Source organism: Tamandua tetradactyla, chromosome 8 (genome assembly GCF_023851605.1).
Source record: "Tamandua tetradactyla isolate mTamTet1 chromosome 8, mTamTet1.pri, whole genome shotgun sequence".
Classification (NCBI taxonomy): Eukaryota; Metazoa; Chordata; class Mammalia; order Pilosa; family Myrmecophagidae; genus Tamandua; species Tamandua tetradactyla.
This window is the reverse complement of record NC_135334.1, coordinates 68,084,051-68,101,021: the sequence shown is the minus strand read 5'-3', so window position 1 is coordinate 68,101,021 and position 16,971 is coordinate 68,084,051. Positions and strand designations below refer to the sequence as shown.

The window sequence follows — 16,971 nt, the reverse complement described above, 5'->3', positions numbered from 1 at the left end:
AAGTGTTCTAAAAAATGATGAATATGCAACTAAGTGATGATATTGTGAATTACTGATTATATATGTTAATGTTTTATTTTGTTTGTTAAATTTTTGTTAAAAAAAGAGGAAACATTTTAGAGAGAGTCCCTTTTTGGTAAAGCCACATGAAAGCCAGCAGACACTGCCATATTTGCCATGTGCCCTTCCAGCTGAAAGAGAAACATTGAACATTGTCGGCCTTTTTTGAACCAAGGTATCTTTTCCCCGGATGCCTTAAATTGGACATTTCTAAAGACTTGTTTTAATTGGGACATTTTCTCAGCCTTAGAACTGTAAACTAGCAACTTATTAAATTCCCCTTTTTAAATCATTCTGTTCCTGGTATATTGCATTCCGGCAGCCAGCAAACTAGAACAGGTGGTATAAAGCAATCCTGTATTTTATGCATGATTATTTTGTGAACTCACAATTTCTTTAATTAAAAAAAAAATTTTTTTTTAGAGTGCCTGGCCTGGGTCTGCCAGAGGTACCTCAGCTATCAGAGTCAGCCCCACTTCCCGATCCCGCTCTGAGGACTGACGACCTGGAACAAGGAATCAGAAATCCAACTTTCTTCCTCTTCCTGGTTGTCAGGTGCCACCTTTGCCCACAGAGACTGTTTGTCTTGAAGGTGGTGACAGAATGAACTGATGCCACCCAGTTTTTCAGACAAAGGAGTGACAGAACTGGCACTGGATCAAGACTAGGATTTACACTAGATTTTACCACCACCCACAGCTCTGTGGCCTTTATGCCACAGGACTGTGAAGCCCAAAAGAGACAAAGTATGTGTCCACACATGTGAGACGTCACCTCTCCATCTAAGTCTCTCTCTGGCCACTACAAAACCTTCCCAGAGAGCTCACAACTGCCTGTCCCAAAGCCTGTTCATCTTACTCCAATAAACTCTCTCCATGTCACCTTCTCTCCATTACAATTCACTTCCCAAAAGATATTTCTACTAAAAACAACAGATGAGCTTCTAAGAGGCTTGAAGAAAAGGAGTTAAAATTATTCCATTCAGTCATTTACCCAGGCTTAATGGGTGACTTCATGTGCCAAGCTGTAGGCCTCAGGCATGAACGAGACACTCTGGGGAGGAATTAAGGTCAGATCCCTGCCTGGGGCTTCATTCTTGCCCCCATTTGTCCCCAGACTTAACAAGTGCTCATCGCCCCTTTCAGTCTTTTACCTGCCATGAAGTTCCCAGTAAATCCTAGGGTTTCCATAATCAACTATGTACCTCACATCCCCATCTGAAACCTATACTCAGTCCCTTCCTCATTCTCCCCCAGTTCTCCTGACACTCCCACCCCTATCCCTCAGGCTTCTGGTCAGGTCTCAGAAAATAAAACTTGACATACAAAATGGATTCTGAGGCATGGGGGCCCATCAGTTTCTCTCCCTCTGCAGCTCCTCTGATAGGACCTGATGTGCTGGCAAGATGGATGAGCACGAACATGCCACTGCCGCACCTGCCAGAGGCCAGACCAGATAACCACAAGCATGAACTCACGATGTGCACCAGCCTGATATCTCCCAGCGATGCGTGCAGCCACACATCACTTCCACCCCTTCTGAAGTGGTTTTTCCTTCAAAACCACGAGCTGTCAGAAAGAGAGTTGGAGCCATTTTTCCTTTCCTTTTGCTAGCAGGTTTTGCTGGCTCCCACCTGCCTGCTCTCCCCTTGCTTTCATTCTGTTTCTTTCTCTCTAGCAATAAACTATTAAGCTTTAACTTGCTGTCTCATGTGGCTCCTTTAACGACCCATACCTAACACTTCTCTCATTCTGACCAGCCCAAGAAGCCACCAAACTAGGAAGACACCTACCCCCTCCATTCTGACCGCCTGCCCACTTCAAGCCAGGACCTCACCTCTTACCTGGATCACTGTACCACCCTCCCTCTAGGTTTTCTACCTCCAGCCTTGCCTTCTCCAGTGGATATAACACCATATGGGCTACTACAATGGGCTCTTCAAAAGAGATGTGGCCTGTCAAAACTTTCACAGGGTTGTAACCAAGAAATAGGGATTTGAGGGATGATTTTGATTAGTGAATCCTTATATAAAAATTCCTTTTTGCTTTTTAGAATGTTGGAGTAGACAGGGAAATACCTGAGATCTCTGAATGTAGTCCAGCTGCCTTGATATCTGAAATGAGTGTAAAAAGCCCTTATCCTGTGCCTTTGTGATTATAAGAGCTGGTTATTCTCTTATACAGCAAAGGTCCTGATGCTAATGAAGTCAGCCATTAACTACTTCTTCCTTCTGGTTTACACCTTTAGTACTGAAGTGATAGCTCTGCCTCCCCTCCTTTCAATTTCTGTTCTCCTATTGAAATGATAACACTTGTCTCCTTTTCTGCTTTGAACTTACTATCTGAAATGACCTTATCTCCTCTTGTTAAAATCGTTAAAACCTTGAACCCCTTAAACTTGGGGAAACAGATTTGGGGCCCTTAGGCTATTTGTTCTCCTCCTACACATGTAGTAATAAACTCTTTCTCTCTTTGAAATCCCAGTGTCTCAACAATTGATCATTGAGCGGGATGGGCAGAAGAGTCCATGGCCTTTATCTGGTAACATGGTCAAGCTGAAACTCCAAGTATGGAATTCAAGGACCTTCTCAGGGCAGTGCTACTCTTTCTTCACACCTTGAACTCCAAATATTTACCCCTCTAACCACACTAAACCTTGACTGTTTCCCCAACACATCCTGCCTAGTTTAACCCCTCCTGGGAACCTCTGGAGAGTACCCTTCTCCCTCTTTACACCTCTCCTTGCCTGCTGGGAAAACTTCCCACCTTCAAAACCCATGGCTCCCAATACTTGGAATTCCTCCCTATCCCTCGGGCTGGTCTTTGACTAACAGAATGTGGTGAAAGAGACTCTGTGCAAGTTCTGCAGCCCAGGCCTCATGAGGTCTCAGGGTTTCCGCCTTCACCATCATGAAACCCTGAGACCACCACATGTGCAGAAGCCCAGCATGAAAATGTAACCAAGAAGTTAGGATTTAACAAATGATGATGACTACTGAATCATTATATAAAAACTCCTTTTTTCTTTCTGGTATATTAGAGTAGAGGGAGGGAAATACCTGAAATCTCTGGATTATGATGTAGCTGTCCTGATCACTGAAAAGGACTGTAAAAGCCTTTATCTTGTGCCTTTGTGATTGTAAAAGCTGGTACTTCCTTTATCTGTGTATTTTTTATTTTTTTACTTTAAAAACTTGTAAGGGAAAATCCTCTAATGCTAATGGAGGAAGTTGAATTAGCTCAGAATAACCATTAACTGGTACCAGTACAGTTTTTCTCCTTTTCATTTATAAATTGTCTCTGCTTATACTTGCTATTGAGATAACTCTGTCTGTTTATACTTTTTGTTAAAATTGCAATAACTTCATCTCTCCTTGTTAGACTCCAAAAAAAACCTTAAATTCCCTAGGCTCAGGGAGACAGAATTTTAGGCCAATAAGCCATCTGATCTCCTGTTTCATACCAAGTAATAAACTCTTCTCTCTTTGAAACCCCAGTGCCTTAGGAACTAGTCATTTGAGCCCATGGGGCAGAGAATACACTGCCTTTGTCTGGTGCCAAAAGAGCACATGGAGAGAGAGGCCAGCCCCTAGCTTATCCACTAGCTGAATATAGCCACATGAGCGCATTCAGGTGGATCCAGTACAAGAACCTCCCTGTCAACCCACAGAATCTCAGGAAATAATAAATTATTGTTGCTTTAAGTCATTAAGTTTTGGGATGGTTTGTTACACAGGAACAGATAATATACAATTCAGTTCTAAGGTGAAGCCTTCCCTTCCCCAAGTTCCCTCTCTGGTGTTTTGCACGATATATTCCTTTATAATGATTTAGTATCTTCTCTCCCAAGACACAGCGAGCTTCTTGAAGACCAGAATTGACAGTGGTAATGAGATCAAGCCATTTATTATTTGTTGAATTCAGCACACTTGAATGTCATTAATATATTTAGGAAGTACTCCTGTTGCCAGACTTGGCTTCCCGGTTCTTGGCCATGCTATGAGAAAGAATTCAAGGGCATAACATAGCATAGAATAAAGCAGGCAGAAAATTTATTGAGAACACACAGTGTTACCAGACAAAGGCCATTCTTCTGCCTGATATGCTCAATAACAATTCCTGAGACACCAGGGCTTCAAAGAGAGAAAGAGTTTACTACTGGGCACATAGTAGGAGAGCAGATGGCCTAGCTGCCCAAATCTGTCTCCGGAACTACAGTAATTCTGATAGTTTTATTATAGAAAAAGATGGGCAGGGTTTAGGATAATGAGCACAGTGGGCCCAGATAATGCAATTAGAGATGATCTAATTATTGGGCATACACGGACTGATTACATGCTTAGTCACAGAACATATGTAAGAAAATGGCAGAATGAGGCATAGGTGATTTATATGTTAAAGTCTAAGCTACTGTGAGTGTCCGGCAGGCCCATTTTGGTTAGATCCAGCTGATTATCAAGATAACTTTGGACTAAGGGTAGGTTCTTTCTGGGCTGACCCAAGACCCTTCATTAAAAACATTAGGGGCCATCTTTAGTGATTACAAGACTCTGAAGTTGAAAAACTAGATAACTGAGTACAAATGAAGGTTAGTCACAAGGTTTTGACAATTACAGGGGAGAAGATAAAGGCTATGTAATCATTATCAGAGATTAAGGCAGCTGGATTACAGTTTAGAGATTTCAGGAATTTCCCTCTGTCTATACCAATATACCAGAAAGCAAAAAGGAATATCTATATAATGATTCAGTAATCAACACCATCCCTTAAATACTGATTTCTCTGTTACAACATGAAGGAATATGTGGACACTTTCACAAAGACAGAGGTGAGAAAGGCGAGAAGCCCTGGCAATGTGGGGCCATTTGCTTTTATAGATTATCTTTACTTACTCCCCTTCCCCCCAGTCTTACCCCTTTGTTCAGGGCTCTTTCTTCTACCTTCCCTTCTCTACAGGGCTGTACCTGGCGGTAGACAGTATTTTGGGTGGGCTGGTTGACTCTACCATTCTCCACAGTGACTCACTCAGATGGGGGTCCTTTGGCTCCAGATGAACCGGTTGGCTGCAGCTGGGTGCTTCCCATTCGAAGGTAGCCTCCAGGCAGGGTGTCTGTACAGGACATGGGCCCTCCTGAACTTGACTAACCACCTTTGTTCAAGTTCTCCTTCAAAGTTTTCTTATCCTCTTTCTCCTCTCTTCCTGTTCTAGCCTGCCTCACTTCCATATGAACACTTTACGAACACTTTACGTGCAATGCATCCATCAAAAATTTTTGAGCATATACTACGTTAAAAGAATATGTCCCTTGGGTGCACGAATAGTTCAGTGGTTAGAATGTCCACCTTCCATGTGGGGGACCCGGGTTCGATTCCCAGACCATGCACCCCCCCCAAAAAAAAGAATATGTCCCCTTCCCTTTATGATGCTGTCAACATAGCATGTCTAAAACAGAACTAAAATGTTTTAGTAAGGATAGGTCTACATTGTGGGAAAGTACAAAACCACTGGTAGATGGAGGGGTCAAGAAAAATCTTCCACAGAGCTGACATTTGACATTACAATATGGATGAACTCTCAAGATATCATGGTGTACGAAATAAGCCAGACACAAAAGGACAAATATTATGATTCCACTTACATGAAATAACTAGAATATGCAAATAAAGAGGAACAAAAACAAAGATTACAAGTTACCAGGAACTGAAAGGTCGGGGATGGGAGTTAAGGCATATGGGGTACAATGTTTCTGGTTGGGATAATGGAAAAGTTTTGGTAATGGATGGGGGTATTACTGTGAATGTAGTAAATATCTTATTGTATACTTGAAAGTAGTTAAAATGGGAAATTTTATGACATATGCTATACCCCCCCCCACACACACATACACACACCTTAAAATATATACACGTAATCACTAATGGTTAAACCTGTAGCTCCTGCTTCCCCTCCCCCTCCTCCTCACCCAACCCCTAAGTAGAAGGACTGACGTCATAGATTGGCCAGATTCAAATCTACTGAACTAAGCCAAAGTCCAGGGAGGGAACGTGTGAAACAAAGGGTTACAGGTTGGTTCCAGTCTGGGGATGGCTCCTTCCTACTGCTTTTCTCACAGACATGCAAGGTAAGTCGGGGGCTTGGGTTTCTTTCCAATGGGAAAGAAGTACCTTTTCTCTCCCACCTCACCCTCCTCTCCTTAGAGCAGCGGTCAAGAAGCAGAGAGAGGCCAAGGGGAAAGAAATAAAACAAGAGTTGCCCACCCTGCCCAGATCCAGGGCAGTCCCTGGGGTAAGGGTTCCATGCTGGGATTTGGGCCCAAGTCCTACCGTAATAAAAGCTTTGTTTGCCTGCCACATTCTTTGGGTATATATCCCCCCAGGAAGACCCTGAAGTGGCAGGGGCTGGTAGGTGAGCCAGAAAAGCTGTGTCCCAGCCATTCATCTCTCAGCATCAAAGCTGCCTGTGAGGAAAGAAGTTGGGGAGTTCTAGGCAGAGAGAATAGCACTGCAAAAAGATGAGCAGGCATGTCAGTGGAGCACTAGAAAGACAGAGAAAAGATTACAATGAAAGGACCACAAATCAATTTCATTTATACCACTCTGCATGAGAACCTTGGACTTAATCCATAAAAACAAATTGTTTTGCCTCGATAAACACTCCTGTACGAGTTAACTGACAAGTGCTAATGTTATCAGGCTCTTATTATGTGCCATGTAGTTATAAAGGGTCTTACATGAATTAATCCTCTAAGGCACAAAGATAAATAATTTTCCAAAAGTTGAGCAAATGAGGAACCTGAGATTGAAAAGGGCTGAATAATTAGTAAGTGGCAGGTCGGTCCTCTTTTATCAACTCTGTTACTCAGCAGCTTGGTATCAAAAAGCAGACGTATCAAAAAGGAGATAGGTTCTTTAGCTGGACTTACCGGGAGGTTTTCTGGAGGAGCTAGTATTTGAGCTGAGTCATCAAAGACAGAAGAGACTGTGAGGGCTTTAGCTGCGGGGACTCCAGAGAGCCTGGAAGTACTTTAAGAAAAGGACGAAATCCAAGAAAAATACACACTCAGAGGTCGGCCAAGCTTCAGAGCTAGTAAATGCCCATGCAGAGCACACACTGCACATCCAAGAGCAAGTGCCTCCCTCACGAGCTCGACCCGGCCAGCACCTTTTCTTTACTTTCATATCAAAAGTTGGCTGAGACCCAGATTTCTGAATCACGTGTGTCAATGTAAGTTTTATTGAGATAAGAATAACTGTTGCACTGGGTCAGAGATTATTTTTCTTTTTACAAATTATTTGAGGGGTTTGCTTTTTAGTCATTTTAGTTTTTAAAAACTAGAATTGTATGGCACTTCAAAATTCACAAAATTATTTTCTTGCTCCTTACTTCAAAGATGAACGTTAATTTTCTCCATTTTTCAGGGGAGGGCACCGAAAACCCAGAGGTTAACTAATTTCAAATTCACACAACTAACAAAAGGAAGAGCTGGGCTCAAGTTAGACTCTAAACTCTACTACCACTCATTTTTTTATTCCTTTATTCATTGAAAAAATATATTTATTGCATGCCCCATGTGTGTAAAGCACAGGACATGGCACTGATTATACAATGAGGACAAAGTAAGCACAGTTCACCTTGCTGCCTCCTTTTCTCAGTACATCAACCACCAAAACAGAAATAAGTTAAGAACTATAGAAACTTACATCTAATATTTCCAATAGACACTCAGTAATTATACTGACACTTTAGCACGGCTATTTCACCTTTATTTGTAGTTAGTGCGGCCATCACTTCACTGGACACCTGCTTTGTGCCCACTTCTATGCCAGATATTGTGTATGGACCCTAATACACAAGCAACAGAGCACAATTCAATCCAACAATAATTATGTGCAAACTACTCAATCTAAAAATATGTATTGAGCAGATACTCTGGGAAAAACATTTATTCAACAAATATTTATTAGCACCTATGACAATCATAATAGCTAATATTTACTCAAAACTAACTACATGTGAAACATAATGCTAAATTCTTTGCATGTAGTATCAGATAAATCTCACGATTACTCTTAAGACATAGGTGTTTTAGAGCTTAAATAGACATGCTCATAATCATGAGCATGGAAAGCGGTAGAGCTAGAATTTGAATCAAGACCACCAGCATTTACCACTTCTATGTTTCTTCCTTTCCAATGCTGAACTCTGTGCAGGGGTCTGGATACAATGGTGAAAAACAGATGTGAGCCTGCCCTCAAGACACTTACAGACTAGTAGGAAGATAAACTATAAACAAATAATACTCTGGGAATGTCTAACAGGGAACTGGTCTCCTTTGGGCTTCATTAAAGCTTCCCCAAAGGACATGACTTTTTAAGCATACTTAGAGGAGAAATAGGTATTAAAGAAGCAAAGGAGAGAAGGGAAGGTCAATCTAGGCCAGAGAATAGTACGTGGCAAAGTCTCAAGATAGAAAGAGATCTAGTGGTCTTAGGAACTGGCCAAAGGTCAAGGTAGCAGGTTATGGTAGGAAGCTACCAGGAAAAGAGCATGTATGTGGAATGGCATACAAAGCATATTTCAAAGGTCACTCTAGCTACTATAGAAAAGGGATCAGCTAAGAGTTAGAAAGCATTTGGGAAGACCAGTCAGGAGGCTATTTCAGCTAAGAATGAGATGCTAGCTTAGATTAGCCTGCTGGTATTGGGACTAGAAGTGGAAACATTGATTAAATATTTAGGAGTCAGATGTGATCAGGCTTGGGTAAGTGTATGAAGGAGAGAAGCGAGTTAATCAAGGTTTTGGGTTGAACAACATGGTAGATAGTGGCAACTCTGGGGAGAAAAATGACAGCTTGGATTGTATCCAAAGTGGCTGAGAAAAAAGTGGTTAAGTAACAGGTGGCTGGTTAGACATATAGAGGTCATTACAGTGAAGGAGATTGTTTTTGAAGGAGGCGAAAAGAGTGCCTAGGACAGAGCCCTGAGGCTTTCATAATGGGAGCATTAAGAAAGGCTGATAGATATAGAGAGATATCACCAAGACGGCAGAGTGAGACACTCCAGAGTTCTGTCCTCTGACAGAATCTTTAAACAACTAGTGAGAACTAACAGAACCACTTTTCTTAGAGTGCCAAAAATCAACTAATGGGTTGAAGTAACTGGATGAGTGCCAATTCAAGAAAGTGGCAACTTAAAAAGGACAGAAACCCCTCATGGTTCTGTTACTGTCCCTTCCCCCATGCCCTCCCCAGCTCAATATGGAGCCAGCCTATGCTCTCAGTTCAAATCCCTGATCCTGGTTCTGAAGGAAGCAGAGTAATCCCTATGCACATACTAAGGTGCATGTGTTTCTGGACCGACCTATCAGGTAGTAGCCTGAAGGGGTGAATTGGGACACTTGTCTCTGGTTCACTGTCACAGAGCTTGCCCTGTGTGCAGAAGCAGCTTGGGGACAGCTAAATTAGTGTGAGAAATAATCAAATCATAACAACCAGGGAAAAACTATACCTAGCCTTAAGACATACAATAAAGCACCTGGGAATGGGAACTCAGAAGAAAAATTATTTCATAGGAAGCAATTTATGAATAAAATGAGATGACTGATAAAGAGATTAAATTATAAAAAGGAACCAAACAGAAATATTGGAGCTGAAAACCATAGTAACTGAAATTTAAAATTCCCTAGAAAATATCTGAAACTGTTGAACTGCAACCCAGTACTTGACTTTTGAAGATGACTGTATCACTATAGAGCTTTTATGACCTGATCATGTGATTGTGAAAACCTTGTGACTGGCACTCCCTTCATCCAGGGTATGGGCAGATGAGTAAGAAAATAAGGACAAAAAATAAATAAATAATGGGGGGAATAAGGGTTATGTGATGTTCTGGGTGTTCTTTATTCTTTTTCTTCTTTTGGAGTAATGAAATGTTTAAACATTGTGGTGATGAATGCACAACTATTTGATGATACTGTGAACCAATGACTGTATATCTTGGATGACTATATGGTATGTGACTATATATCTCAATACGAGACATTTTAAAATGACCAAAAAAAATTCCCTAGAGGGATTCAACAGCAGATTGGGGCTAGCAGAAGAAAGAATCAGTGAACTTGAAGACAAGATCATTTAAATTACTTAGTCTGAGGAACATAAAAAGAAAAATGAAGAGAACCTAAAAGACCTGTGGAGTACAAACAAGCATACCAATATATACAGTACTGGAGTGCCAGAAGAAAAGAGAAAGAGAAAGGAGTATGGAGAATATTCAAAGGAAATATGCCTGAAAACTTCCCAAATTTAACAAAAGATATGACTATACACTTTCAAGATGCTAAAACTCCAACAGGATAAACCCAAATAGATCCACACCAAGGCATATTATAATCAAACTGCTGAATGCCAAGGATTAGGAGAAAATTCTGAAAGCCACAAGAGAAAAGCAATATGCAAAACAATGAAACCTTATTAAATAATTTAAAGAATACCTAATTCCATGTTCATGGATTAGAAGACTAAATATTGTTAAGATGTCAATTCTATCCAAAGTGATATACAGGTTCTACACAATCAAAATTCCATCACCCTAGGGCAGGCCACGGTGGCTAAGCAGGCAGAGTTCTCGCCTGCCATGCCAGAGACCTGGGTTCATTTCCCAGTGCCTGCCCATGTGAAAAAAAATAAAAGCATCACCCTTTTTCACAGTAATGGAAAAGCAAATCACCAAACGCCTATGGAAGAGCAAGGGACCCCAAAATAGTCAAAACCCCTTGAAAAAGAAGAACAAAGTTGGAGTTCTCACACTTCCCAATTTCAAAACTTATCAAAAGACTACAGCAATCAAAGCAGTGTGGTACTGGCACAAAGACGGACATAAAGATCAAAGGAACAGGGCAGGCAACAGTGGCTCAGTGGCAGAGTTCTCGCCTGCTGTGCTGGAGACCTGGGTTTGATTCCCAGAGCCCGCCATGCAAAAAAAAATCAAAGGAACAGAATGGAGGATTCAGAAACAAATCCTCATATCTATCACCAATGGCTTTTTGACAAGGGTGCCAAGGTCACTCAATAGAGAAAGAATAATTCCTTCAACAAATGGTGTTGGGAAAATTAGCGGTCCACATGAAAATGGACTTCTATCTCTCAACATACACAAAAATTAACTAAAAATGGATTAACGACCTCAAATAGGTTCTAAAACTATGAAACTCTTAGAAGAAAATATAGTGAGTATCTTCAGGATCTCGTATTAAGCAATGGATTCTTAGATTTTGTACACTATGTTGTTGTTACTCATACATCAAAAGCATGAGCAACAACAACAAAAATAAAGTGGACCTAATCAAAATTAAAAACTTTTGTGCAAAAGACATTATCAAGAAAGTGAAAAAACAGCCTACAGAATAGGAAAAATATGTAGAAACCATATACCTGACAAGGGCTTAATAACTGAAATATATAAAGAACTCCAACAATTCAATAACAAAAAGATAACCCAATTAAAAATTGGGTAAAAGACAAAAATAGACATTTCTCTAAAGAATATTGTGTTAGTTAGATTCAGTTGTTTATTAAAAGCCAATCCGTTTCTGGTGTGATGCATTCCAGCAGCTAGCAAACTAGAACAAATTTGGTACCGGAGAGTGGGGTGCTGCTGCAGTTTGCAAATACCAGATATGTTGGAACAGTTTTTGGATGGCTAAAGGGAAGATTTTGGAGGAACCGTGAAGAGAATGATGGAGAAGTCCTGGAGGGTTTGAAGACACTGTTGGTGTAAATGGAACTATTACCAATCTTGACAAAGGAGGACACAAAAGGGAAAAAATTGGAGTTTGCAGAGTGAGAACCATAGAAGCTCGGGTCTGAAGCCAAGAAACCTTGGCCAGGAGAGTGGACCCACCCATATACAGGGAGAGGGTGAGTTTACCCTGAAGGGTGAGGATGAGGCTCCCCTCTCATTGCAGTGGAATAGTTGTGCAGCCTCGGGCCTTGGAAAAGGCGTAGCATGCTCCTTGGGGGACTGGGAGAGCCTGGCTGCCACCACATGGAGGGGTTGAGCATGTGCCCCAGAAATGGCAGAGAGCCCAGGGGTGGCCCTGATGCCTGGAGAGAGTGGAGCCCAGAGGTGGTCTCCTCGATGTTCCCCGAGGTTGATTTGGAAAGAGGCAGGCCACTGCATAGGCCCTTGGAAGGGGTGGGACTGCCATTTTCTAAAGCCGAAGGATAAATGACTTTCAGATTCTGAAATCCCATGGCGCTTGCCCTGCAGGTTTTACATCTGTGTTCTTCCAATTTCTCCCTATGGACATGAAAACCTATATCCTGTGAATATCCTCCTTTGCATCTTGGCATCAGACAATTTGTTTTGAGATTTACAGGCCCACAGCAAGAAGAGTTTTTGCACCTGTTTAAGGTGATGCTTGAAGTTGCCAAGTTGACAAGGGGTGGACATGTGTTAGTTAGATTGTTGTCAGCTTGGCCAGGTGAGCATACCTAATCTTGTTGCTGCGGACATAAGCCAACGGTACGTGAACCTCATCTGCTGCCAATTACATCTGCAGTCAGCTAGGAGGCGTGTCTGCTGCAACGAGTGACGTTTGACTTAATTGGCTGGTGCTTAAATGAGAGAACGCAATGTAGCACAGCCTAAGCAGCTAGGCATTCCTCATCTCAGCACTAGCAGCTCAGGCCAGGCCTTTGGAGATGCAGAAAGAAGTCACCCCGGGGAAAGTTGCTGGAACCCAGGGGCCTGGAGAGAAGACCAGCAGCGACCATCTTGTGCCTTCCACATAAGAAAGAACCTCAGTGGAAAGTTAGCTGCCTTTCCTCTGAAGAACCAACAAAATAAATCCCCTTTTATTAAAAGCCAATCTGTTTTTGGTGTGATACATTCTGGCAGCTAGCAAACTAGAACAAATATATACAAATGGCCAATGAGCACATGAAAAGATGCTCAACTTCCTTAGCCATTACAGAAATTAAAATAAAAACCATGATGAGTTACCATTTCACGCCCATTAGAACAGCTGCTATGAACAAAACAGAAAATGAGAAGTGTTGCAGAGAACCAGAGAAATAGGAACACTCATTCATTGCTGGTAGCAAAGAAAAATTGTGTAGCTGTTATGGAAGACAGTTCAGCACTTCCTCAGAGAGTTAAGTATAGAATTACATATGACCCGACAATCCCACTATTAGGTCTACGTCCAAAAGAAATGAAAGCAGGGACTCGAACAGATATATCTGCACCCAATGTTCATTGTCAATTGTCAATATATGGAAGCAACCCAAGTGTCCATCAACTGATGAATAGATAAACAAGATGTGGTATATACGTACAATGGGATATTATTCAGCTGTAAGAAGGAATGAAGTCCTGATGCAAGCGACAACATGGATGAATCCTGAAGATATCATGTTGAGTTACATACGCTAGACACAAAAGGGCAAATATTATATGATCTCACTTATAAATAAATGTGCTGGTTTGAAACTGTTATTACCCAAGAAAAGCATGTTCTTTTCCTGATCCAATCTTGTAGAGCCAGACCTATTGTTTAGGATAGGATTTTTTAATTGGGTTGTTTCCATGAAGATATGATCCACCCAAATGTTTGTGGGACCTTTTAATTAGGTGGTTTCCATGGAGATGTATCTCTACCCATTCAAAGTGGGTCTTAATCCACTTACTAGAATCGTTTAAGAGGGAACCATTTTGGAAAAAGCTCAGAGCCAACACAGACAAAGACATTTGGAGATGCAGAAAATAAAATCTCAGGGGAAGCAGTTTGAAACGAGAGGTCAAAGAACAACCAGATGTCAACCCCATGCCTTTCCAGATGCCAAAGGTGTTCTGGATGCCATCAGCCCTTCTTGAGTCAAGGTGTCTGTGGTAGTTAGATTCAGTTGCCAACCTGGCCAGATGAAGGTACCTAGTTCTGTTGCTGTGGACATAAGCCAATGGTACATGAACCTCATCTGCTGCTCATTACATCTGCAGTTGGCTAAGAAGCATGCCTGCTATAATGAATGATGTTTCATTTAATTGGCTGGTGCTTAAATGAGAGAGCTCAATGTTGCACAGCCCAAGCAGCTAAGCATACCTCATCTCAGCACAAGCAGCTTAGCTCAGGCCTTTGGAGATGCAGAAAAGAATCACCCCGGGGAAAGTTGTTGGAACCCAGAGGCCAGCAGAGATCACCCTGTGCCTTCTCACATAAGAAAGAACCTCAGTTGAAAGTTAGCTGCCTTTCCTCTGAAGAACTAACGAAATAAATCCCCTTTTATTAAAAGCCAATCCGTCTCTGGTGTGTTGCAATCTGGCAGCTAGCAAACCAGAACAGTGTCTTTATCTGTGTGCCTCAGTTTGGACATTTTTATGGCCTTAGAACTGTAAACTTGTAATTTAATAAACTCCCTTTATAAACGCCATCCCATTTCTGGCATATTGCATTCTGGTTGCATTAACAAACTAAAACAATAAATAACCAGAATATGCAAAGTCTTAGAGACAGAAAGTAGCAACAGGGTACCAGGGGCAAGTTGGGGAATGGGGTACTTAATGGTACAGAGATTCTGTTTTGGGATAATGAAAATGTTTTGGTAATGATGGTAGTGTAATAGTATACTACTAATGAGTGGTGTCAATACTACTAATTTTTATACTCGAACATGGTAAAAATGGGAAATTCTGTGTGGTAACATGATATTACCACAATAAATTTTTTTTAAAGATTTTACAAAGTTGATAAGAGATGAGAAACTGAGCAAAGAGAAATGAGAGCCATGATAAAAGAGGTCAGAGGAAAGCCAAGAGAATATGGCATCTACAAAACAGAGGAAAGAATGTGTTTCAAGAAGAGAGTGATTTGAGATGCAGGACACATGTGCCTGAATTTAGCAGGAAACTATTTAATAAGAGAAAGGCTGTTGTCACACAGACTTGGCTTGGGAGTTCTCAAGAGGACAGCATTTGAGGTGCACTTGGGAAAGCTAGAGGAGGATTTAGATATACAGAAGAGAGACTGACCTTGCATGTTTGGGAAAGAGCCAACAGTACCAGCAAGTACAAACAGATGGAAAGCATCACCTTGAGGAGAACTTGATTTAGACTCCTAGCCTGTGAGACATTTAATTCCCATTGTTTAAGCCAGCCCATTACATGTTATTTGCCTGAGAAGTCAAGGATGCTAAAACATACCTGAAATGACTTGTTCAACAAAGCGCAGCTTTTGAACAAAGGTGGTAAAGTGAGAATTCTCATTTCGTCTGAATCCAGGGTTATCACCTCCATGCTACCTTGACTCTGGTAGCAACAAAGGGAACAGATCAGAAAGGGTCAAGCTGGGCAGGGATGGGCAGGAGAATAAACTTAAGAGAAATGTAGTGTTCTAGTCTGCTAGTTGCCAGAATGCAATATACCAGAAACGGAATGGCTTTTTGAAAGGGGAATTTAATGAGTTACTAGTTTACAGTTCTAAGGCCAAGAAAATGTCCCAATTAAAACAAGTCTATAGAAATGTCCAATCAAAGGCATCCAGGGAAAGATACCTTGGTTCAAGAAGGCTGATGAAGTTCAGGATCTCTCTCTCAAGTGAGAAGGCACATGGCTAACACAGTCAAGGCTTCTCTCTCAGCTGGAAAGGCACATGGTGAATATGGTGTCATGTGCTAGCTTTCTCTCCTGGCTTCCGGTTTCATGAAGCTCCCCAGGAGGCATGTTCCTTCTTCACCTCCAAAGGTCGCTGGCTGGTGGACTCTCTGCTTCGTGGTGCTGCAGCATTCTCTGCTCTCTCTGAATTTCTTTCTCCAAAATGTTTCTTCTTTTATAGGACTCCAGTAAACCAATCAAGACCCACTCAAATGGGTGGAGACATGTCATCCCCTAATCCAGTTTAACAACCATTCTTGACTAAATCACATCAACCAGGGAGATGATCTCATTACAGTTTCAAATATACAGTATTGAATAGGGATTATTCTACCTTTATGAAATGGGATTTATATCAAAACATGGCTTTTCTTAGGGGACATACTTCCTTTCAAACCAGCACATGTAGGATGCAGAATCAACAGGATGTTGAGGCTGGATATACGCTGAGGATAATTGAGGAGTCAGTGCTACTGGTTTGAGCAACTGGAAGGGTAGGACTATTTACTGAGGTGGGAAATGCAAGACAAGGATTCACAGGTAGATGGAGAGTTTGCTCTGGACATGAGTCTGCTGAGTCAAGGTACATTTGGGAAGATATCCAGGGGGAAAGGGATATACGGATCTGAAGGCAGAAGAGCTCTAGGGTGTGGAAGATGTGGGATGCTTCAGTGCAATCTGTTAAATAAAAATACAATAGCCACCTACATTGGGAGTTGCCAGGAACTGCCTCCTTTCTAAGAAAGGGTAGGTATTTTTCTAAGATAAAAACTGACCAAGGATGGGTTTTACTAAGACAGTGGAGCAATCGTAACAAATTACAATTTTTCCAACATTTAGTGATTAGCTGGTCTCAGCCCAGTAGGCCGACTAAAATTGGACAAATATGCTATACTAACCAACATATACCTATTCTCTGCTTTGTAGACCCTTCTATGTAATAAAAACTTAAATGTCAACCAATTATATAACTTCCCACTTAAAAGTCCCCTAGTTGGGGTATTGTCCCAAACAATATGGAGGAGTGAGACACTTCAGGGCACTTTCACCCTATAGAAGCTCTGAACAACCAGCAAGAACTGGCAGAAACATCTTTCTCAAAGCTACACAAAGAAACAGTTAAAGGATTGCAGTTATAGGGCAAGTGTTTAATCAAGAAAAAGGCAACTTAAAAGCATTAGGATCTCATGGTGCTCTGGCTAGCCCCTCCCCCATCCCCTCACTGTCCAGATGTAGAACCAGTCCGTGCTCCCAGTAGAGG

At 41.5% G+C, this 16,971-nt stretch overlaps 1 protein-coding gene and 1 long non-coding RNA gene across 4 annotated transcripts in view; one reads left to right on the top strand and one right to left on the bottom strand.

The window, feature by feature from the left end:
• Positions 1–7,220, bottom strand: part of LOC143644473 (uncharacterized) — a 34,804-nt gene extending 27,584 nt beyond the window's left edge. For all 3 annotated transcript variants that reach the window (XR_013156727.1, XR_013156726.1, XR_013156728.1), the window contains exon 1: positions 6,983–7,220. This is a non-coding gene — a long non-coding RNA (uncharacterized LOC143644473). The remainder of the gene's footprint in view (positions 1–6,982) is intronic.
• B3GNT6 (UDP-GlcNAc:betaGal beta-1,3-N-acetylglucosaminyltransferase 6) overlaps positions 6,081–16,971 on the top strand; it is a 72,230-nt gene continuing 61,339 nt past the window's right edge. Inside the window, exon 1 of the mRNA XM_077113514.1 lies at positions 6,081–6,181. The gene's annotated coding sequence lies outside the window, so the exon portion shown is untranslated. The remainder of the gene's footprint in view (positions 6,182–16,971) is intronic.